Raw genomic sequence first — 23,642 nt, 5'->3', positions numbered from 1 at the left:
ACACCCTCAAAGCAAGAGAATGAAATTTGAAGATGCAAAGAATAATCTTAGCTTAAAAAGCTGAAGGAGAGATAAACCTGTTTTTTAGGATCCCAAGTGCAGGATTGGAACAGGTGAGGTTAATTCACTAGAAGAGCAACCACCTCATGCAGGAGCTTAATTGGTGCCAGCTGAAAAGATCCCGTGACCAGATTCTGGGAGGAGACATATAAATAAGCCCAGAACTGGAGGCGGGGCTTTTTGGAGACTTGGGATAGATTTGGCTGTTCATCGCTGCACTTCAAGATGCTCCTAGAGAGAACCATTTGAGGGAAGGCTTCGGGGCTCCGGCTCCTGCTGAGGTTCTGGGTTCTGGTTACCCCAGGTTCCAGCAGAAGAAATCCTGCGGCTCACGACCGGAGAATCGTTCCTCAGAACTGACATCCTTAAGGTTTTGTTATTGTGTCCATTAATCCTCATTTCCTATTGTTTTGGTTAGTCGGGTTATAAGTGGCGTATGCTCGGTCACTAAGTTGTTAACAAAGTATATTGGTTAAGAAAATTGAGCCTACAAAAAGCATAAATTAAAATAATCCAAATAACCTCTGAAAAAATAGGAATTTTGCACATAGGGCATATTGAAAATGATATATCAGCTTGAAATGTTTTTCTTATAAAAAAACAAACAGACAAACCCGCAACTCTTTTTGTATGAGCAATGCCAAACTAAAGTTGTTTTCGGTGAGTGGGAACGTGTAGCTAGAGGAAACTTGATGCCTGGATCATAGGTGAAAATTTAAATTTTCACAAGATGGTGGCTTGTAGACTTTTTGGCTAGTGTAGAGCAGTGGTGTATCTCATGGGTCCTAACGAAGTTGTTCAAAGAATGATTTGATTCTGCTGTGTAACCTTGTTAAGGGAAGAAAGAATTGGGATTTTTATCTAGTAAAATGTGGGTCCCCAGGGCTCCATCTGGTTGCCACTCTCTCTTACTACATTGATGGCAACTTTCTTTTTTCCCCAGTCCTTGAATGCAACCAAGAGATAGATTGCCCACTCCCCCCCACCTTCCCCCCCACCTCGCTCTCTGTCATGTGTGTGTTCGTGTGTATGTTCAGGTACATGTGGTTTTGTGTGTGCCAGAGGTCAAATTCACTTGTCTTTCTTCAGAAGCTGCCCACCTAGCTGTTTTTGGAGCGGAGTCTGTCCGTGGGTCTTGGGCTCACCAGGGAGGCCAAGTTTCTGGTCAGTGAGTATCAGGAATACTTCTGTCTCTAGTTCCTCTGTGTATCACGTGCCACATGGGTGCTGTGGCTGGAACTCAGATCCTCATGTTTGCTTGGTGAGGACTTCACTGAATGAACGCTTTACCCAGTCCTAACCCAGAGAACATGAAAGGCATACAACCACACTTTGCTACTGAGAAGAAGGCACTAAAAACCATATAATAGATGGTGTCTCTGGCCTGTTTGACTATGTGCTGAACACTGTACCTAATACTTTGAATTAATCTTCATTATCTATAAACCTCACAGAGCCATCCGCATCTTCAACCCCAATTTCGATCTGTGGAAGAGGAAAGCGTTATGCTCCAGGCTCATTTTTCCCCCTTGGCCTTCTGCAAATTTTACTACCTCTGTCAGACTCCGGTCTCCTATCATGGCTCCCCACAGCTCCCCGCATTAAGCACAGATCCCCTCAGGTCTTCAAGTCTTCTCAGGTTCTTGAGTTGTTTAAAAAAATTAATCACTTATTTTTTTAAATTAAAAATTTTACTTTTTATCTTTGGTGTGTGTGTGTGCTATACAAAGATGTCTGGGTGTAAGTTTGTGTGCTTATGTGCACGTGCAGAATTGAAAGGAAGACCCCGGATGCCTTTACCTCTGTCTTTATCTACTCCCTTGAAGGAAGGTCTTTCACAGATCAAGGCTGGTGGCCAGAAAACCCAGCAATCCTCCTTTCTCTCTTCTCCTACAGCGCTGGGGCTACAGGTACATATGGGTGCTAAATACATTCACCATGTTTTCGCTATAGAAAACACATTGTTATATATGGGCCATAACCAACCCCTACAAATAAGTGGAGAAAAACATCTTTCCTCCCTCACAGAGGTGAACGAAGAGAGCAATATGCATTCAGAAACATGACACCGATCTCCCTCCCACCTCTGGGTGTGTCTATACAGAGCAATGTGTATAACTGATCATTTTGAATCAAGAAACCTTATATATATGTAACTTAATGCAACTTTCCTTAGGCAAAAAGGCAAGCTGAAATCATCGTTGGCACCACCCCCACTGCTGCCGACCTCTGCTGTGGACACTACAGTTGAGAGGGCCGTTTCTGAGGTCCCGCTATATCTAGAGATGTGTTTCCTCCTGAAGCTATGCCAGCTTTTCCTCAGCTTTGGTTCCGCTAACTATGAGGCCCATTTGTCTTTTGCTGAGGTAATTTAGGCACAGATTTGTTGTCATGGAGGAAGAGCTCTCTCTTTCAACTCTCTTGAGGTGTAGAAGTTGGTCCCTTAGACACACTGTTATTTTCTGTTGAGGGGTTCTTACCACAGGAAGTCTAGATATTTGTAAAGAACTTCCGAACGTGTAGGTACCTGTTTAAATCTATCTATCTATCTATCTATCTATCTATCTATCTATTTATCTATCTATCTATCATCTATCTATCTATTTATCCCATATCATAATCTATATAGATCATCAAAAGAAGTGGATTGAGTGCTCAGCCAGTGAGAGGTGTACCCCCTGTGCCTATTTATTTGGTAGTGGTATGGTTTTATTTGCTTGAGAAGCCACCATTTAAAAAAAAGTAATACACTGTTTTAAATTGGGAGATGAGAAACTTGTTAATAGCAGCCTCTTCACACTTTACATTAAAATGAAATTTCTAGTGTGTGTCCCTTGTTTTTGTTGCACTTGTTCCATTTACACTATGGAATATTACTCAACTATTAAAAACAAGGAAATCCTGAAATTTGCAGGCAGATGGATGGAACTAGAAACGATCATCCTGAGTGAGGTAACCCAGACCCAGAAAGATACACATGGTTTATACTTACTTATAATTGTACACTAGCCCAACAGAGATGCCCCCTGAAAGTCTTCACTTAGCAGGAGATTGGGATAGATATTGGGACTTCCTATTGGGACTCCAGGTGAGAGAGATAAGGGAGAATGGGGAAATAAAAAGATCCAGAGGGTCCTAGAAACCTACAAAAAGACCATCAAGGCTGACAGATCTAGATGGGGGGGGGGCAGGGTTCTGCTCAAACTACTGTACCAACCAAGGACAATGCCTGCAGTAAACCTAGACCCCCTATTCAGATCTAGTCAATGGACAGCTCATTCTCCACAGTTGTGTGGAGAGTGGGGACTGACCCTGACATGAACTCTGATGCCCCTTATTTGACCACTTCCCCTTGGTGGGGAGGCCTGGTCGCACTCAGAGGAAGAGTAAGCAGGCCACCAGGATGAGACCTGATAGGCTGTGAACATACGGTGTGTGGGTGGGGGGGAGGTCCCATTCTGTCACAGACCTAGGGGAGAGGGAATAGGATGTGAGTGTGTGAGGGGGGGGGAGGGGAACGGGAAGATACAAGTGAGGGGATGACAATTTAGATATAATCTGAATAAATTACTTTTAAAAAATCACCATACAAGCTTCCTTACAGAGAGTATGTACTGCTGGACATAAAACCAAAGCTGCTGTTCTGGCTCAAATGAAGGGCTACGGCTTAGAGGCTAAAGCGCAAGCTACCTGCAGTCAGTGCTTCACAGCATCACCTCCCAACTGAGAACAGGAGCTGGCCTGGTAGTTTACAACAGGGACCTTGAACATGAGTGGCTGTGTTCCTTGTTCATGACAAGCAGGGCTGTCTTGGCCCAGGGCCAGAAGTGGCCTTGATTCTGATTCTGTCAGCAGTTCTGTCCTGGAAGAACTACTGACAGGCGGTTAGAAATGCCAAAATGGTTAGGGGCACTGGGTAGCATTCTGGTTTCTTGTCTTTTTTTTTTTTCCCCCTCCTACTTCATAGCAACCTAATGAGTATGACTCATAGAAGCTGTACGTGATCAGACATAAGTGTGGCCCTTGAAGGTGTGGCCTAAACTCCAGACCAGCCATGAGATGGAGAGGTACAGGAACACTCATGCTAGGCCAACGGGACAGAGTAGCTCACCCTCCACGCCTCAAGTCTGTAAAGCCCATTAACCCCTAGACAGCGACCGTCAATGGCTGCCCTTTCTTGGGACCTTTCCTACTATACAGGAGCTCCACTTGCTTCCTTTCTTTTAAACTATTTTGTGTAATATAACTCCATCCTTTATCTTTGGTGGTCCCTCTATTCCTGGTAGGCACTTCCCGCAGCCATGGTCAACCCATGGCATTCTTTGACTTTGAGGATGATGACAAACCCCTGGGTGGCATTTCTTTTTAGCTGTTTGCAGACCAGTTCCAAAGACAGCAGAAAACTTTCGTCTACTTGCAGCACCACAGAGAAAGGAGTTGGTTCTAAAAATTGCTGTTGTCCCAGAGTTGTTCCAGTATTTGGGTGCCAGGGTGGTGACTTCACATGACATCATGGTAGCAGAGGCAAGTCCATGTATGGGGAGAAGACTGAGGATGAGCACTTCTTCCTGAGGTATGCAGGTCCTGCTCTCTTGTCCAGAGAAGACGGTGGACCAAATACAAATGATTCCCACTTTTTCATCTCATTGTCAAGACTGAGCGATTGGATGGCAGACCTCTTGTCTTTGGGAAGAGGAACAAAGGAGTAAGCATTGTGGATGCTATGGCAAGCTTTGGTTCAGGACCAGCGAGACCAGCCAGAAAGCTCAACAGTACTGCCTGTGGGCGGCTCCTGTGCTTTCAACCTGTGAGTACTTTCCTTGCATCCCAGAAGAAACCCCTCACCCCACCCACCCACAGAATGCTGTAATAATCCCACTTTCACTGTGGTTCTTTGGGCCTGGGGTGGCTTTGGTGGCATTTGTCAGCCACTTGAGCCAAAAAGCTTCTTTCTCACTCAAGAACCCTGGTCTCCCACCTCATATCAATGGCAGCTGCTTGGTCCTTGGAGCCTCCTATGTTTCTTTCAATATCTTATTTTAAAATGTGTCACATCTATAGATAGATAGATAGATAGATAGATAGATAGATAGATAGATAGATAGAGACAGACAGACAGACAGACAGACAGACAGACAGACAGATGGAAGAAAAGAAGAAAGCTGACAGTCTTTACTAGATACAATTGTTTTAGCATTTTCCCACCTCTTGGTCCATTGCCTTGGATGCTCTAAGGCCTTCATTATCTCTGTTCCCAATCAGGACTCTTCTGATTTTTTTCATGGTAACAATAGTCGGTGTAGCATTTTGGGCAGGCCGTCAACAATGGCAAAAGCTGAGACATCTGGGCCGAAAGCATGATGAGCAGTGTCCTAGTCTATGAAAGCAGAGAATTTGGGACCAGTCTTCTCAGGGGAGGTGGCCACTGAATGAATGTTCAGGGAGTTCAGAGTGGGAGAGAAGCCCTCAGAGGAGGAGCGCCCCTCCCCCACAACTGCAAGACAAATGGTGGCTTTTAATATTTAAAGACTCCCCAGCTAATGCCTGTATATCATTAGCTTCCCTTCGGACACTTCCAAGCAAAACCTCCTGTCCTGCTACCAACAGTTTTTTTTTTTTTGCTTTTTGCTTTTAAGAGAAATAGTGATTTCTATCAGGTAATCACTAGATGATTTCCCCGGCATACTTAAGGCAGCTTAAAACTTTGTCTTATTATTTTTACTTTAAAAACCATGGTTCTCCGTGTGAAGGGTTCAGAGGAATACTTAGAAAGGGCAGGCTTGAGAAGAGCGTGAGAAGTTGGTATCTTAAGAAACTGCAGCTGGGATCCTAAGAGAGGATGGCACAAATAAAAGGGGCCAAGCACCTGAGGGACTCCAGCCACACTGAGAGAGAGAATATGTTCTCCTTAAACCGAAGGCCACGCAAGGAGATCACAGAAAAGCTAAACGATGGCTTTGCGATCCTTTCCAGAATTATCTAATTGAAGACCCCCTCCCTTCTAAACTCCTGGGTCCGGCGTGCTGTTTCTGTGGTGAAGATGTCAGAGGGTGATTTACAGAGCACTGCTGTCCCTCCATCTTCACGGGTTCAGCGGCTCAAAAAATCAGCCAACTGCTCCCTGGTAAATATTTGCAAAAACCACATCTGTCCTCTGCGCTTGTCATTTCCTTCTAAGCAAGATAATATAACAAGTACTTACACAAGAGCATTTACCTTGTATTAGGTATTGAAGGTCTAGGGAAGGCTCAGAGGGTAGTGAAGGATGCTCACAGGCAAATGCCATGTCTTGGTACTGGAGAGATGTGAGGGTCTGCAGATTTTGATAGGAAAAGGGATCCTGTAACCAGTCCACAGAGGAGACCAAGGAAGAATGGGTCCCAAACCCACTTTCCAGATCTAGTTTGATCCTAGAGCAGGAAAGATCATGGGCTGTCTTCATCAGGTGGCTCTCCATTCGGCAGGGAAGCAGTCACACCACAGTGGCTTCGCTGCAAGGACTTAGTCCTTAACTTTTTGTCAGTGCAGTTAGTCTGTGGCTACTTGAAGGTCAGGCCCAAGTTCACAGAACTAGTGGCTGAGAATTAATTACTCATATAATTTCCAGTCCCGTCTTCTTTAGCTTCCACCAGCAGGTGGTTCAAATTTAAGAGATTTAAAAAAAAAAAAAACAAAAAACCCTCAACCTCAAGATGTCCTGGCCCACGTTGGTGAGATGTGAAGTGAGCTACACAGCCCCTCAAGGCAGTCCTTATCAGTAACTGCGAAACATCTGCCCCCACAAAAAGTCAAGGGCAAAGGTCATCTCGAATTCCAAGGGAATGCTCCAGCAGGGAGTCTTCTAATTGGCTGGTATTGATCTGCAAATCGTGGCCCTGCTGTGATTAATTCCAGGCCCCCCCTCCTCAAACTCCCACAGCATGAGGGAGATAGGTCAAGGTTTCAGGCCTCTAAGCATCCTTTACAAATGGTCCTCAGGTCCTTAAAGGTGCGGCTGAAGGATTGTAGCTTGTTAACTCTCTCCCGGTAGCTAGCGCTAACCCTGGAAGCCAGTTTCCTTGTTTCTTGTTATCACTAATAGCAGCTTAATGGGATGCTAATGTGAGGACCAGACATTATCAGATGGCATGTGCAATTTATGATGGATTTATTGCCACTCCGAGCTCCCTTGATGTTCAGAGCATCTTTCCCCATCCATCCCCGTTATTGGCCATAGCAAATGGTTTCATAATTAATTAATTTTTTTCCTGAAGGGGGTTAAATTATTTTTGCCCTGCTGTTTTCCCTCCATATTTAATGCCCAATGGATGTTTCTTCTCCGTGAGCCTAAGCAAAGACAGAATCTATTTATTCGCTGCTGTTCCTTCCATAACCTCCACTCCCCAGCTTTCCCTCCTGCCCACACCTACTCCTCTTTCTGGATTAGAGGGTTCTCCATCTTCTGTTTCACCTGGGAGAATTTTAAAACACTCACGTTTGAGTCCTATGTCCAGAGTCTGCCTTAATTGATCTTGGAGTGCTCAGTATCAGGAGCTAGAAAAGCTTTCCTGGTGACTATAATGTGCTGTTGGGGTTCAGAACCAGAAGAGCAGAATTTAGACCACCTCACTTGTCATGTTCCCTGAGATGTATTTGTTTTTTGTTTTTTGTTTGTTTGTGTGTGTTTTTTTTTTAATGGTCTCATAGTGGACACAGTCTTTCATTACTTGGCCTCATGTAACATTTTAAGAGTGTACTTGGTATTCATTGGGAACTCTTGCCTATTCCTCTTGGCATCTACTACACTATACTTAACCTATCTGCAAACTTGTCTCATAGCAGCAATCAGGCTGTAGGTGCCTTGTGGGCAAGGACTATGCCGGAGATACCATAGTTCCAATGCAGGAGCCCTGAACACAGCAGGAGCTCAGTAAAGAGTCACCGGCTGCCCTGAGAGCTCTCAGTGACCACGGTACGTGGGCAATGCAACCCCAGCTTCTCAGACACCCCAAGCAGCAGGAGGAGGTTCTGTTTCAGAGTCTCAGAGGTGGACTTCCACTAGCCAGGGCGTGCCTAGCCCCTTCTACCACTTTGCACCTGCTGACCATACGTCCTAGTTTGCTGGGAACAACCACTGCTTATGCTTTGCATCCCAGCACACCCTTGCCGTCAAGGCATCTCAGTTTGGATGACAAATACAGTAGGTTTGCTGCTTCTCACTCTCTTCTTCCAGGGCTTTCCTCAAGTCACTGCAGAAAGATAAGCTTCTTCAGGGATCAGATTGTGTCTATGGTAGCCCAAGTAAGCTTCAGGAAGAGCCCGATCTGTACCAATACTGAGTAATTCTGTAATGCCATATGGCAATGGTCATCAAGGAGGCCAACATAATCTGCAGTGTGAGACGTGAGCACTGACTGGCCTTTGCTTTGGAGGGTCATGGGCCTAGAGTGGGGAGTTTGAGGAGGTACGCTCTATGGCGCTGGAGAGTTCTGTTTCCCTATCTGAATAGGAGACACATAGGTATGTTTATTTCATGAAAATTCCTCACACTGTAATATTTATCCCTCTTTTCTGCCAGTCATTCATCCAAAAAAGGTTGTTTATTTTTAAGAGAGCCTGATTACAGTCCGCACAAAGGTTAATGCTGCTCCTTGGTAATGAAGACAATTAGCCCACAGATGAGTCCTTGTCAGCATTAGAGCATAGCTGAGCGTTGCCATCTATAGGCACACAAGAAGCCTAGTGCTTGTCTTTTTTTAAGTCATGTGTTTTTATTGTTTTATTAGTAAATGCTTGTTGACAGTCACAAAGTATAGTGCTTTCTTCTTTTTTTTATCTGTAGTTAATTTGGGAAAATAAAATGAATTAGTTTCAATCAGTACCAATAACTGATAGATCTTGCAGCAAATAAATACTGTCTGTAACCATGGAATAATAATAAAAAAAAAATACAGCATACGGCAGGCCAAATTTCAGGAAAAAAAAAAAAACCCAAAGTATCCAAAACAGAGAGAACCAGACAACTCATTCTTCAAATAAAAAATAAAGGAAGAAAGTCCTAGGGGCTAATGTGATGCCCTAAAGTGTGTTTTAGCTACACATGCTATTTTAACTGTTGATGAAATGTCATTGAGCTTAAAATAAAATAAGTTCATAGCCCTAGATAACACTCTACAAGATCAAGTAATATTAGGCCACTGTCTGCCAGCATATGAAGAGATAACTCAGAGCAATGTACCAATACGTCAAGATTTTTCGCAGGCGGCTGTGTAGAAACTAGCTGGGTGGTGTTGGGCTCCTTTAAAAGCTCATTTGCCCCCACCCCCCGCCCCTTAGTTGCTATCCTTTCACCCTTGCATGTCATATATCCCGTCTCTTGTCAAAACACTCGTTTAATAGTGCTGGTCCATCAACAGAGACGTGTTAAATGTAAAGGTGGCAAAGTTCTCTGCCCAAAGGGAGGATCAGGGAAGTGAAGCCGGCTGAAGTCATGCGGCACCGTGACAATACAACCATGTCATTTGAAGACCCGTGTCCCGAAGTACCCAATGAACTTCATGTAGGCTTTTTTTTCTTTGTGTCAAATTCTGACATGGGGAGGGGAGGGAAGATACTTGCATTCAATACAAAGGCATGCTTGAGCTCAAAGTCAAAGGAATTGCCCGAGATCATTTCTGACTTTGGGTATTTCTTGGTTTCCATAAACAGCTACTAGCCTACACACGCACGCACGCACGCACGCACGCACGCACGCACATAGGCACACAGGCACCCACATCACTATAATATGCTTCCCTCTAGAACTCTGCTGCTCCCTGGGCTAGGAGGAAGTGTGGTGGGAAGGAGAGGGTGTTGTAAGGTGAATGGAAAAATCCACAACTTCCGGCCTTGTAAAAACAAAACAAAACAAAAAACAACAACAACAAAAAAAACGTTCCCACAGAATCCCACTCTGGTTCAAAACAGTAAATGCAGCCAGGAGTGGCAGGGCATGCCTTTAATCCCAGCACTCAGAAGGCAGAGGCAGGCGGATCTCTGAGTTCAAGGCCAGCCTGGTGTACAAAGGGAGTCCAGGACAGCCAAAGCTACACAGAGAAACCCTGTCTCAAAAAAATAAAAAATAAAAAATAAAAACAAAAACAAACAAACAAACAAAAACCAAAACAGCAAATGCTTATTCCACAAGGTTCAACCCATCTGGAGCTTCTCTCCTCTGCCTGCAGAGATTCCAGATTAGCAAACGCCCAGGTGGCAGGGAGGAGTCCCAGGATCGTGCAGTAGTCGGATGACTGCATACTTCCAAACCCTGGCCTCTCAAGAGCACCTACGCATTTCAGATCTGCCGCCCACGGAGGATAACACCTGCCACTGCCTTCACAGCTGGTGGCTGGGTTGAGCAACCTCTGATTTCTCATCGAGAGGACTTAGGATCACTTCGTGGGAAAAGGATTTTCCAACACAGGGGCCATCACAGTCGGTCTTGCCTGCTGCCTGTTCATGGAAATCAAGTCTTATTGGCACCCAGCCCAACACGTTTGTTTAAGATAACCACTGACGTTCACTGCTAGTTTCCACAGTATTTGTCCCGTGGAATAGCAGGGACGTTTTGCTGGCTGTCTAGCCCCCACCTTTTTAGTTTGTTCTTATACATACGCACCCTTACCCACTTACTCTCTGGTTATCCTCTCCTTCTCCAGAAACCGATGGACTACATATTCTTTTTTTTTCCATCTCTCAGTTTTATATTTTATTTTTATTTTTATGATATTATTTTTTATTGAAAAATAAAATCATTCATATTACATCTCAATTGCTATCCCATCCTATGCATCCTCCCATTCCTCTCTCCCTCCCGCTTTCACCCCATTCCCCTTCCCTATGACTGTGACCGACGGGGACCTCCTCCCCCTGAATATGATGCTAGGGTATCAAGTTTCTTCTTGGTAGTCTGCTATCCTTCCTGTGAGTGCCATCGGGCCTCCCCATCAAGGGGACATGGCCAAATATGGGGCATCAGAGTTCGTGTGAAAGTCAGTCCCCAGTCTCCACTTAACTGTAGAGAATGTCCTGTCCCTTGGCTAGATCTGGGTAGGGGTTTGATGATGACTGCATGTATTGTCCTTGGTTTGTGCCATAGATTGAGCAGGACCCCTGGGCCCAGATCTGCCCATCATAGTGTTCTTCTTGTAGGTTTCTAGGACCCTCTGGATCCATCTATTTCCCTAGCTCCTATATTTCTCTCACCTTAGGATGTTCTCACTTCTATCCCACTTTCCTGGTAAGTGAAGATTTTCATGAGACATGCCCTTTGGGCTAGTGTCCAGTTATAAGTGAGTATATACTATTTGAGTCTCTCTGCTTCTGGGTTAACTCACTCAGTATGATCATTTCTAGTTCAATCCATTTGTCCACAAATTTCGGAAATTCCTTGTTTTTAATAGCTGAGTAGTATTCCATAGTGTAAATGTACCACAGTTTCTTTATCCATTCTTCTACTGAGGGACACTTAGGCTGTTTCCATGTTCTGGCTATTATGAATAAGGTTGCTATGAACATGGTTGAGCATATGTCCCTGTTGTATGCTGGAGCATCTTCTGGGCATATTCCAAGGAGTGGAATAGCTGGGTCTTGAGGAAGCCCTATTCCCAATTTTCTGAGATAGCACCAGACAGATTTCCAAAGTGGCTGCACTAGTTTGCATTCCCACCAGCAATGAAGGCGTGTTCCTCTTTTTTCACATCCTCTCCATCATGTGGTGTCGCTTGAATTTTTGATCTTGGCCATTCTGGACTACATATTCTTAAGAGGCGTTACTGGGAAGCTTCAAGCTCACTTTAGGACTGCTATGCCTTAATGGTAGCAGGATGTGCACCTGGGTGTAGACGCATGGCTGGAGGAGGAGAAGGGAGCAGGGATGACACAGCTCCTTGATGATAGGCGGGCTGGTGGTCCACGCACAGCTCCATGTCCTGTAGCCGCATCACGCCTCTGTCTCTCCCAGTTTCTGCAATTTGATTTTCAGTGTTGAGGCTTTAAACAATTACAGGGTATTTTTTTTTTTGCTTGTTTATTAAGTAAGTGGGGCTATTTGGTATAAGAGGGAAGTCTAAATCCCTCCCAGAACTTCAGCATTAAAAAAAAAAAATCCATTCACTGTTGTTTTGTGGGAACAATAAAATAGAAAGGTCTGGCTTGGGAAGTCAGAAAATAATCTAGCTCCAGCTTTGCACTTCTTTAGTTTTGCTACTCTCTGGACACCACTGTGCTTCCATCATTTTGTCAGAGAACTGAGATCACACTGCTTCTTTCGTAGCACGATTCTCCAGCGCACACTGTAAGACGGGTAGAGGGCTTCGCCAGGTACAAAACCGTCTATAGAAGGTGCCACACATGCTTTTTAAGAGCACATGTTCCAAGGCACTTGTTATTTTCCTCTTATTTATGTTTTACATTTAAATACACACTTCCAGCTCTTAGAATATGTTCTGCTATTTGATAAGAATAGTTCCTAAAAGCCTTCTTTGGGCTGGTTCTTCCTGCTTACAGTCTGAGCTTTCGTTAGAAGCATCAGGCTCTGAGCTTACTTGATGCTGATTCCAGTAATGTCCAAGAAAAGACCTCTTGGATTTGGGGAATTATTTTAATGATCTGAAAAATCTTCCCCCTTTATATTAAATTCTTCCATTTAATTAAAATATAACTACCCTAATTATTCAAATTGCATCTCTCAACAAATGTTTTTAATTTTTTAATAACATTTCTCATTGGATTTGTATGTATTTTATGCTTCTTACTAACTACTAAATTGGCTTTTCTTTGTTATTTTATTATCTACCTGGGCATTGCCATAATATACAAATCTATTGTTTATATATATTTTTTTATTTCAAGCTACTTTATTGCTTTATTAATAAGAATGTTTTTAGTCCAAGCTTTGTTTTCTCAGAGGTACACTTGTGTGATTTTCAAGTACTTGAGTACTTTAGTGCAGAAAATGTATCCCTTTTCTTTCTTAATACTGCTTCAGACAGGGAATCTAAAGTGATAATGGTGCATACAGACTTCTTTTTGCTTTGATTCCTATGCTTGCATATTTACTCATTAAGTCAAATCTTCATTTTAACCGGATCCCCATCTTTGTCATATTGATTGGGCATCCTTTGACAACAGTTTCCTTCATGAATAGGGAACAATGTTGATTTCTTCAGGTGTTGTGCCTGTGACTAGCACGGAGGCCAGCGATGGGTGAATGAATGAGTGCTTTGTGAATTGTTGTCTCCTTGGAAGGCAGTCTGAGGTGCCATTATCTTATGCGTTCTGGCCCCTGAGGGCCCAGATAGTGTGCCAGTGCAAGAACAGCTATAGGAGTGGAAATCCCTTTGGGCACATTCTCTTCCGAGGCTGGTGGCTTTGAAGCATCCTTTAAGGTAATGGTAGCTGACACACTAGTTACTAAAACTATGAAGACAAGACATTGGAGGTGGCAGCATGGGATACAGGAGTCAAAATCAGTGCCTTGCTCCGAAATTGGAAGTTAGAGAATTGTCAAAGGTGCTGGTTTTCTATGGTCACCTCCCGGCTCTCAACCCCCACTTCACTGGTTCCCACTCAGCCTGTCCATTAAAACCCACCTTTGGACCAAAGACTGAGAGCGAAGTTTCAGGGTCACGGGACTTGCATTTGAAAATGCCAAACCCAGAAATACCCTGTGAAGTGGAGACAAATGAACTGCTAAACCTCAGTGTCTACACTGGGCCCTCACTGCCCCACAGCTGCCTATATGACCTTTCACCTTAAAAAAAAAAAAAAAAAAAGAGCAGCGCTTTCCTCTTCCTCGGGCAGCTCAGAATAGCTGCTTCCTTTCCTACAAACAAGTCATATCTCTGGGAATTTCTAAAGCTGACTACTGTCTGCTCAAAAGCCGTGACTCACGCTATTTCCTGGCAGTCTTCACAAATTCAAGAAACACCTCTTGAGGAAAGAATCCCAGACAGGGTGGTCACAGAAAGCCTTGGATTCCTTCATTTTTAAACACAGGAAGCTGAGAGGCAAAGGAGGCTGCCAGCAGTCATCTTAGGTGGCAGTCCCCATCACGCAGCGGGTCCCCGCACTGGCTCAGCTGGCCTCTGTGGCTGTCAGGCAGGCCTACTCAGAAGCTTGTCCAGGCCTGTGGCTTTGGGCCTTTCATCCCCCTCCTGCCTTCTGTTTGGAACTTCCCTTTCATTCAGAGGGGTAAAGGTTGTCTGAGGTGGGACTCCCCAGGGAAACTACCAAGGGGTCCCATTGTTGGAGCTGTGGGACCTTTATTTGTTTTTTGGCAGGAACTCCCAGGCAAAATAACATTCTTTCTTCAATTTCTCTTCCTCTATGTTTCCACTCCCAGACCACAATTGATCCCCACTTCAGGGCCACATAATTTTTCTCCTCTTTCCAAATAGTCAAGAAACAAAGGGGAAATATGCTTATTGGTTCCTCTTTACTCAAGAGTATAACAACCAGTGTGCGTGTATGTGTGTGTGTGTGTGTGTGTTTTCTCTGTTTGTATGTAAGTGTTTATAAGGGTCCCCCAACCCATGTGTGTACTGAGTATATAAGCAGCAGGCCAGAGTCTTGGCTTCAAAATGTTGAAAGAAAAAGATTGCAAGGACTTTGCTTTGGTTACACCTATCTCTTAGCTTAATACTGACAAAAATACACAGGACTGGATTGCATACAGCTCCGTGGTTGGAGCATGGTTTAATCCCTGGGCCACGGGGCAGCTGGGTATCAGATCCACAAAATTAGAACACCAGCACCATCCTGGTGATAAGCGGACTCAGCACACACACACACACACACACACACACACACACACACACACACACGGTGACATAAGTGTGAGGCCAGCTGATACATATGTCACATACAGTGTCTCAGTCTTCAAGACCTGATAGGTTCCAGTGGTCTGGTTGCAGAATGGAGAAGCATAGTCACTTGTTCAAAACAAAACAGGTAGCCCTGCAAAGCTGGAACCAAGACCTGGATCTGTGTGGAACCAAGTCTTGTTTTTAGTCAACTGTGCCAGGGAACTGGTCTAGTGGAGGAAGACAGGATGCAAAAGGATCAGGGTGAGGACAGAGAATGCCCAGGACAGTTGGCTTATTGCATTGACACAATTTACTGACTTCCTTTCTCCCTCAGATCTCTATGGTGACCAACCTTCCCAGGCTTGTTGGAGACCTTGAGTTTAACACTGAAATTTTTTCATTGCAGGAGTTTCCTCTGTCCTGAGCTGAGCTGGACGGTTGGTTATTTCACTGGTGACTGACGGAGGTGAGTGTGGGGATCTCTGTTACAGATCACAAGGCTTGGAAGATGAAGGTAGGCCCTCTGTGACTTAGGGAAGGCCGGGTTATACTGGGTGATGCTGAAACACCTGTCATAGGGCTGTGTGTGCACCGTGTGTACCTTATCTGCACACTTCTCACAAAGCCTGTGCAATTGGGGCCTATAAATGTCATGGACTAGTTGTTGACTTGACTTATAAAAGGCAAGATGGGTTACATGTCAACAGCTGTGGGAAGAGCACAATCACAAATAGTATGACTTTAGGTTAAACTTAATCCATAGTGTGTTTTTAAAAAATAATATCTTTTCCTATATAAATGTGCAATTTCTTTTACCACTATATTGCATATTTTACATTATTTTTTATGTTTGAGTCTCTAGAGTATGCACTTTTTATAACTGTACTTCTAGAGAGTCCTATGAAAAAATAGATTCTTATGTATGTGTGTGTTTTGAGAAAGGGTTTCTCTGTATAGTGCTCGCTGTTCTGGAACTCACTGTGAGGACCAGGCTGGCCTCAAACTCAATGAGATCCACCTGTCTCTGCCTCCTGAGTGCTCAGCCACTCCAGTCCACTCCAGAGCCACCGCTGCCTAGCCATAAATCACATTTTCAATAGCTTAGGGAAGTGGATTCCTTTGTAAAGCCAGTAGAGCCCTTCATCTGGCTGGGTTTCCAAATGTCAGTTTAGGTACCAATCAACATGCAAACCAAGCAAGAAGTGCCCATGCGAAAACACCCCGGAGACAACAGCTTACCAGTAACCCTGGCACAAGACCTGGTTCTGCTCTGAACTGGTTTAGTATTTCACTAAGCAGTTTCCCCTTTTCTCCGGAAATAGAAAGAAGCAACTTCCGTTCCCTATGTGGCTCTGTTGTCCCACTCTAAACACTCCCTGGTTCGGAGCTCTGTTTCTCTTGAAGCGTAGTGTTCTCACTGCCTCGTCCATCTGGGTGGAGTGTTCTGTTTGGCTTCTTCAAAGAACTTCAGAAGTCGCTGCGGAGCTAAGCAGGAGCCGCGCGGCTCTAAGGAAAGGTTTATTCTGCAGAAATGCTTCCAGGGGAGACCGAAGGAGCGTGGTGACTACGCAAACACTGATCGAATTCCAGCTCCTTTAGCTTTGACTCCATTCAGCTCAGTTCCCTTTCTCTACCAAGGAGATGAGAGTTTGTTTTCTTCATCTGTAGTTCACAGACTCCCAGTACTGTACACACAAGAAATCGGTTTCCAGTGACATCAATTAAATGAAAAAGTCTGAGCTAATCCCTGGCCTCCCATCTTGATGAAAGCAAACTAGAGACCTGGAGCGGGGAAGGTATGATGATAGTTCTTGGGCCCAAGCACCTATTGGTGTCTCTCAAGTGTCCTTTCCCGCCTCCCTGGCACAAATTGTTCTTATAATTATTTTCTTTTTAATTCTCAAAATTTCACATTTATTTTAAAAAAAATGAATAACAAGGTATACTCATTCACCAGCAGTGATACAATTTAGAATTGTAACATTCAGTGAAAAGAAAAGCCAAACAAGATTCTCAGTGTTCCAAACGGCCAGCATTGGGCATCCTTGAGATTCGGGGGCCAGTAAATCAGCATCCTAGATAGTCTCAGAGCTTTGACAATTACAATGTTTTTAAAAGTACTTCTAACAATCTCTTCACTCCATAATATGAATAGCTCAAATTCCTGTTTAAAGAATAACTTGCAAACCTGTAGTTGTTTATATATAAAACCTCCTTTAGATCAGTTGATCTAAAATGAGAAAGATTATCTTTCTTTGTCATCTCTCCTGTAGGTGAAAAATGAGGCTGACATATTTATGGATTTTTGTGACTTTTTAAATAAATGACTTCCTGGGGTGTGAATCTAGGAAACAAAGATGCCTTAAGAGACAGTGTTTCAGATCAGGGAAGGACTGGGTGGCATTGTCCCTTATGGCAAGAGACCCTTTACATCCGGCCAGGGTGCTAGAGGTTATCAGAGAGCATCCTGTTGTTCTGTCCCAATCCCAAGTGGTCACATGCTGATAAAATGCCCCATCACTGGTGTTTGCAGAGAAACAAAAACAAAACCAGGTATGATCATTCGCCTGCAATGATACAATTGAGAATTATAAAGATGGAGGGTTGGCTTTTCTTCCCACCACATGCTGGCTTGTTCCAAGTAGAGGATAAAGGGGGGGGGCCTGAAAAACACGGAGGGCTTGCCAGAGAGAACGAATTCCTACCATGCCTTTTTAAAGACACTTTCAGGCCTCCTCAGAGCACATGGATTAATGAAATAATGGCTGTCATTGTTCCGTGTGTGTCAGAGGAGGAAGATATTTTCCTGGTGTGCTAACACAATTTCCTTATTTTTGAAAATGAGGAAACAAGGCTCAGAAAACGGAAGCCACCTTCCGTCCCACAGGGAGTTTGTGTGTGCTGCCCCAGACAAAAGCTTAGCTTTCCTTTCAAGAAATCCTAACGCCCCATAGCCCCGACTCCCACCCCAGAACAACCCCGGGATCACCAGGGCGACTCCTTGAAGCCCTGGGAACTCAGTGCACCACTTCTTCCCTGGTGCTGCGCTCATGGCTCACCCGGCCTTTGTTCTAGATTAGTCTTCATCCCGCCTGTTCCCAAGCTGCCCTGAGCTCCTGAGGGAGAGTTAGTCATGGCCTCTTGCCTCAAGGGCCCTGACTCATTTATAGCTAGGATTACATCAGTGTGTATTTGGGTCTCTGTGAACGGTACTGGTCAGTGTCACACGTGTGTGTGTGTGGGGGGGGGATGCCAAAGCCACAACATCCCACACTCTCTTCTGCAGTGACTGTTAGGATAAATAGAAAGATACAAAGCTCAGATATTACACTATAGAGTGGTTTATTAAATAAGCATGGGGGGAGAAGGAAAGGGGGAGGGGTACCCCCAGAGAAAGAGAAGAAGAGAGAGAGAGAGAAAGAGCGTAGAGCAGGTAGAGGAGAGAGAGAGAGAGAGAGAGAGAGAGAGAGAGAGAGAGAGAGGAAAAGGACACATGGAGGTTTGTCCTTTTATATGGCCCTGGTCAGGGCCAAGCCCCCATGGCAGGTAAGCGATGACGTCATAGGTAGGCGGGCTGAAGCAGATTGTTAACAGTGACTACAGTGTAAAACAAAGACGGACATATTCTTTTGGGGTTTCTTCTTTACTAGAGACCCTGTTGTACAGAACATTAAGAATTAACGTCATGACCATATCACGTACTTGCTTTATCTCCCACCAGCCCTTCCTTGCATTTTGAACTAGTGAATCAATCAATCAAGGCAGCATTTTAACTGATTCTTTGCAAAAGCAAAGGGCGGGGTGTTTATGTTTGTTGGGAAAATGCATTGAGATTTCGATAAAAGGTTTTATATGAGGGAAAGGTTACTGTTATTATTTTGAACTCTGAGAGTGGTTTCATTGCTGCATATTTATGATATTAATACCATCTTAATAGTCTTAATGTGCAAATTGCTAAGCACATTGACTAGTGGAGAAAAATAAATTATACAACTACTGCAATGATAAGGCAGTTTTCTGCTACATTTAATTATCTCTTTCTTAAATAGAAAGACTTGAAGAAACCTTAGAGGTAAGCTGGAGAAATTTCGAGGGTGAACTGATTTAATTTTGAAATTGATGTTTCAAGCAAAGACCAAATATATTGGCCTTTACCAAATGTAAAATAAGCTGAGGTGAAAAATTTTCATAATCATGTGATATCTGTTACTACCAGAGAAACTGGATATTGAAATGGACAGGACTGAAAACTGAAATAGATATATTTCTCAAAACAGTGTGCACAGCAGCAAAGGATTTGAAGGTCTTTGGTGAAATAAGCCCAAAGTTGACCCAAACCAATTGTAGTATTTGTCTTTGATATGGTTATGCAGTGTAAAACTTGAGAGGGTGAGTGCCAGCCCTGCTCCTTCTTACATATTGGGAACTACTTATTTGTTCCACTAGATGATGTTTTATTATTAGTTATTAAAAAATAAACCTGGGGCCCATCGTGTCATTGGGCTGAAATAATATAAGCTGTTGTCAGCTATCCAAATAAATTACCCAGCCATGTGGATTATTTATAATCTGTAGCATTTTCTGGGTTTTTATTGTAGTCCTTAGCCCTGCATGGTTTTTCCTCAAGAATATTAAGCTTTGTAACCACTCTTACTCTGAAAAGTCCCCCACTTGTCTTCTAATACTTGCTTTAGCTGGGGGAGGCTGAGCCTAGTCCTCAGGTACCTGCCCTCTCTCCGCTTTGATCCTCTCCAACGCCTTCCACCTTTGTTCTGATCTTACCCTTCTACACAGGCTCAGGCTGAAATCCTGTCTACTCACAACTCTTCAGGATGCTCCCTCAACCACTTCTTCTTGTGCCAAGTGCTTTCAGACTCTCCTTTTCTATTAGTTTGGTTTTTTTGTGTTTAGCATGTAGGTACACTTGATTCCTTTCCATCTTTATACCTCCCAATACACACACACACACACACACACACACACACACACACACACACACGTTCATATAACCTTTCCTCGACCCCCAAATCCCCCAGCGACCATCCTGTTTCCTTTCTGTGTACACACACACATCACATCCAGTTTCCTTTCCGTATACACACAAGCATCATTTATACTCATTACTTTTAGTTAATTGTTTTCCTCTTGTTGCTCTGGTTATTTTAGTTCAGTCTTCCTTGCACCCTCATCAAGATCATACAGCATTTTAAAACTCTAAATCCAATTGCCTTTTAGTCAAGCCTTTGACAACTTGGCCTTAAAGCCAACACTGCCATCATCCCCGACTCCTCTTTGGGACCAAATCACGTCATCTTTTTTTCCTGAGGCTTCCTAGGGCTTACTTCTTACTGTCCCGCGGCCATCTGGCCTAAGCCACTGCCCCTTCCTGTCTGGATTTTTCACAATGGTTTCCTAACAGGTCTCCCTGCATCTGCCCTCACTCTCCTCTGCCCCATTATCAACCTGCAGCCAAAGGTTAATGCTTCCGTTGGATCGGGCTACTTCTCTTTTTCAGCACACTCTAAGGACTTAATCTTATTTAGCGTAAGTGCCAGAGTTCTTAGTGTAACCATAAGGCCCTTTATGGTCCTTTCCTTGCACCTGTCTTAGCTCCCACTGTCCCCGCACCTGCCCAGAGGAAGGAGTAGCCTGAGGCAAGAGACGCAGCCAGAGTGACCGATTTAAAAAGAGAACAGCTCGCCCTCCGGGTCAGAAGGCATTGTTGATGGACAGCTCCTTAAAGCCTTACCTCCCACTGCTCTTTCAGGCCCCTTGCTTGTAGTGGACGCGGTTCCCTGTCCTTTGGCTCTCTTGCTGTTTCTCTTAGTTCTGCACCCTCCCCCACCCCCATGCTGAGGATGTGCAGCCACGTGTGCTCCCAGATTTGCTATTATGTAGTAAGCTTGTGTGAATTCAATTTCTCCTTTAAAAATCAGGAAGCTACAGATAAGTTACTTATTAAAGCTCAATTTCCTAATTCAGATAACTGTAAAACAACAATAACAACAACAACAACTCCACACTGTAGAGTAGATTTAAACAAGCCACCTAAGCATTTAGCGCATTGTTTGTCATACAATGAGTGTACAATAAATAGTAAATGTCCTTAATAGTACTGCTAGCATGTCACTCTCTACATGTCTCCTGAAAGTTCGTCATTACCTTTTAAACCATTTGAGGCTTTCTAGAACAGTGGCCTAATAACAATTCTTGGCACAAAAGAGAATAATATTTTCTACCAAAGCAAAGAAGAGAATGGGCTATTTCCACCCTTCTAGGAATATCACTATAGGCCACATGTGTTTCGCAAGCCGCTTTAGGAAGTGAGTTAATAAAAATATTGTCCTGGTAAAAACAGAAGTGAGGATAGGGGCATTAACAAAAAAATTTTTTTTTATTAATCACGTACTGAAATAATAAAAGATCACTGAGAAGGAAGACTGAGAAGGACTTACAGTCCCACATATGAGGACTAATGGGGTATGTTTCCTTGCATGTCCGTGGCTTGTATATGAACAGGTACATCATATACATGGGACCAAAGGGCTTGACAGCTTTAAATTGCGTGCTACTCTGAGAGGAAATTTTGTTCAGTTGACAGTTCCCTTCTGAGCCATACTGTGAGACATGGTTGTACCAGAGTGTACCCACTGGCAGACAAGTAGCCATGGGCTCAGCAAGGGAGTGGGGAGCGGAGTTCCGTCTGCGTGGAGTTCTCTGCTCTTACTCAGGTTTCATGATCATCTTGCCACAAGTTTCTCGATCCCTCTGAACGCCAATCAGTCTAAGCTCGTCAGTTTTCGATTCTGTAACAAACCACTTACAAAGTGAAAAGGTTCGTTTTTCTTCATAGTAGCGGAGGCCTCGGTCCACGATTGGACCTGTGGTTTTGAACCTATTATGAGGCATTGTGTTGTGGCACAAAGTATGGGGTGGAATGAGCTGTGTCAGTTTCTCAGATTTTTCTTAATACTGAAAGTGTCAAGCCAGGGGCAGTGGTGCACACCTGTAATCCCAGCACTTGGGAGGCAGAGGCAGGTGGATCTCTGTGAGTTCGTGGCCAGCCTGGTCTCCAAAGCAAGTCCAGGACAGCCAAGGCTACACAGGGAAACCCTGCTTAAAAAGAAGTTTCAAGACTTGAGAGAATAGGTGGAATATCTTATAAGATACTCCTCTAGTGGGCTTTGTAAGATACTCCTCTAGTGGGTTTTGTAAGATACTCCTCTAGTGGGCTTTGTAAGATACTCCTCTAGTGGGCTTTGTAAGATACTCCTCTGTTGGAATTTGCCTAACGTTTTCCCATCCTGACAGCAGAATTCTAACGAGCTGGAGGAAACTACTGGTAAATTTGGGGTCGAAGGTTTCGTGAGGAGGTGTTTCCCTCCCTGCACTAGGAGTCTTGTCTGGCTGTGAGGTGACCTCTTCAGTCTCCACGAAACCCCACATTCCCCCCCTCCCCACTTCTAGGAGTCTTAGCTGGAGTCACCACCATATGTTGCCTGTAGCCTACCCTGGTGTAGGTCTTCAGCTTGTCTCAGAGATGCCATCACCCTCGGTTTCTCTTCTCCCTCCAAACCATCTGCTTTCCCACTCCCATTCTCCCTATATCCCCGTCCTCGTTTCCCTCAACATTTCCTCTCCTACCCTGTTCCCTCTCATCATCCACTTCCATTGTCAATTCCATTTCCCCTTCTGAGCGAGAATTGAGCATCCTCCCTTGGGCCCTCCTTGTTATTTAGCTTCTTTGGGTCTGTACTATATGGCTACTATCCACTTGTAAGTGAGCACACACCTTGTGTGTCTTTCCCTTTCTTATACCTTAGTACTTTAAGATACTTCGATTCACCCTGTTTTAAAATCAGTAATGTCGCCAAGAAGCATATTATTTCTCTCTTTTGGAGAATGGTATTAGGAACCAGGCTATGGGGCTGAGCGTCTCACCTCCGTGTTTCGATTGGCAGCAGACATTCTGATAGGACACCAGAGCCTCTCTAGTCCTTCGATCCTTCTCTCCTCCAGGACTGGCGGGAGCCACTTTGCGATTTTGTTTGTTTGTTTTGAGACAGGGTTTCTCTGTGTACCCTTGGCTGTTCTGGACTCTCTCTGTAGACCAGGCTGGCTTCAAACTCATGGAGGTCCACCTCCCTCTGCTTCCCGAGTACTAAAATTAAAGGTGTGCACCACCATGCCCAGCTCGTCATTTTTTTTTTCCTGTCTCTTCACTTATTGAATGAGACCTGTCAATGTCAACTTCTCTCACAGTATGTGACTTCTGAACGGTCACTCTTAGAATTCACGCCTTGTTATTATTTCCTAGCCCAGAACCAGAACCTGAGGTGGCCTCAAGTTCAGGCTCTGCATAAGCTAACTACCCATCAGAAGCTGTGCCTGTCATCGACCGAGGACCATTGGCTTACTTTGTAGCTTGTCTGTCTGGTTGCTCCCAAGAAGATCTCTGAGCATGGCCATTACTTTCCAGCCTTCTCAGGTGAGTGTGGCCGTAGTTTTAATCTTAGCTTCCTGGGACTCTTGGGTCCTGGCAACTTATTGCTCAAGCCAGTGTTTGGTCAGAGGTTGCACTGACACTCCTCCGTGAGTGAAGATTGTGCCCTCTGTGGACCTTTATCCTAGGAGACATTTTTTTCCTGGTTGTTCTTGCTTTTAGTCCTTTCTGTCTGTTCAAAGTCTGGTTTCTCTGTTGTTTTGCTTGTGTGCTGGAACTCCCAGGCTCTTTTTAATTACTCTCTGATGAGATCC

At 44.2% G+C, this 23,642-nt stretch overlaps 1 long non-coding RNA gene across 1 annotated transcript; it reads left to right on the top strand.

Annotated features, from left to right (window-relative positions):
* The first annotated feature begins 241 nt into the window (after positions 1 to 241).
* LOC311596914 lies at positions 242 to 23,335 on the top strand. The gene is made up of 3 exons (XR_014779032.1): positions 242 to 430; positions 15,292 to 15,351; positions 23,203 to 23,335. It is a non-coding gene; the product is annotated as an uncharacterized lncRNA (long non-coding RNA).
* Positions 23,336 to 23,642: the final 307 nt, after the last annotated feature.

The sequence above is a fragment of the Acomys minous genome (assembly GCF_964271855.1).
Source record: "Acomys minous genome assembly, chromosome: 4".
Classification (NCBI taxonomy): domain Eukaryota; kingdom Metazoa; phylum Chordata; class Mammalia; order Rodentia; family Muridae; genus Acomys; species Acomys minous.
Note: the sequence above shows the minus strand (reverse complement) of the source record. Positions and strands in the feature narration are given on the sequence as shown.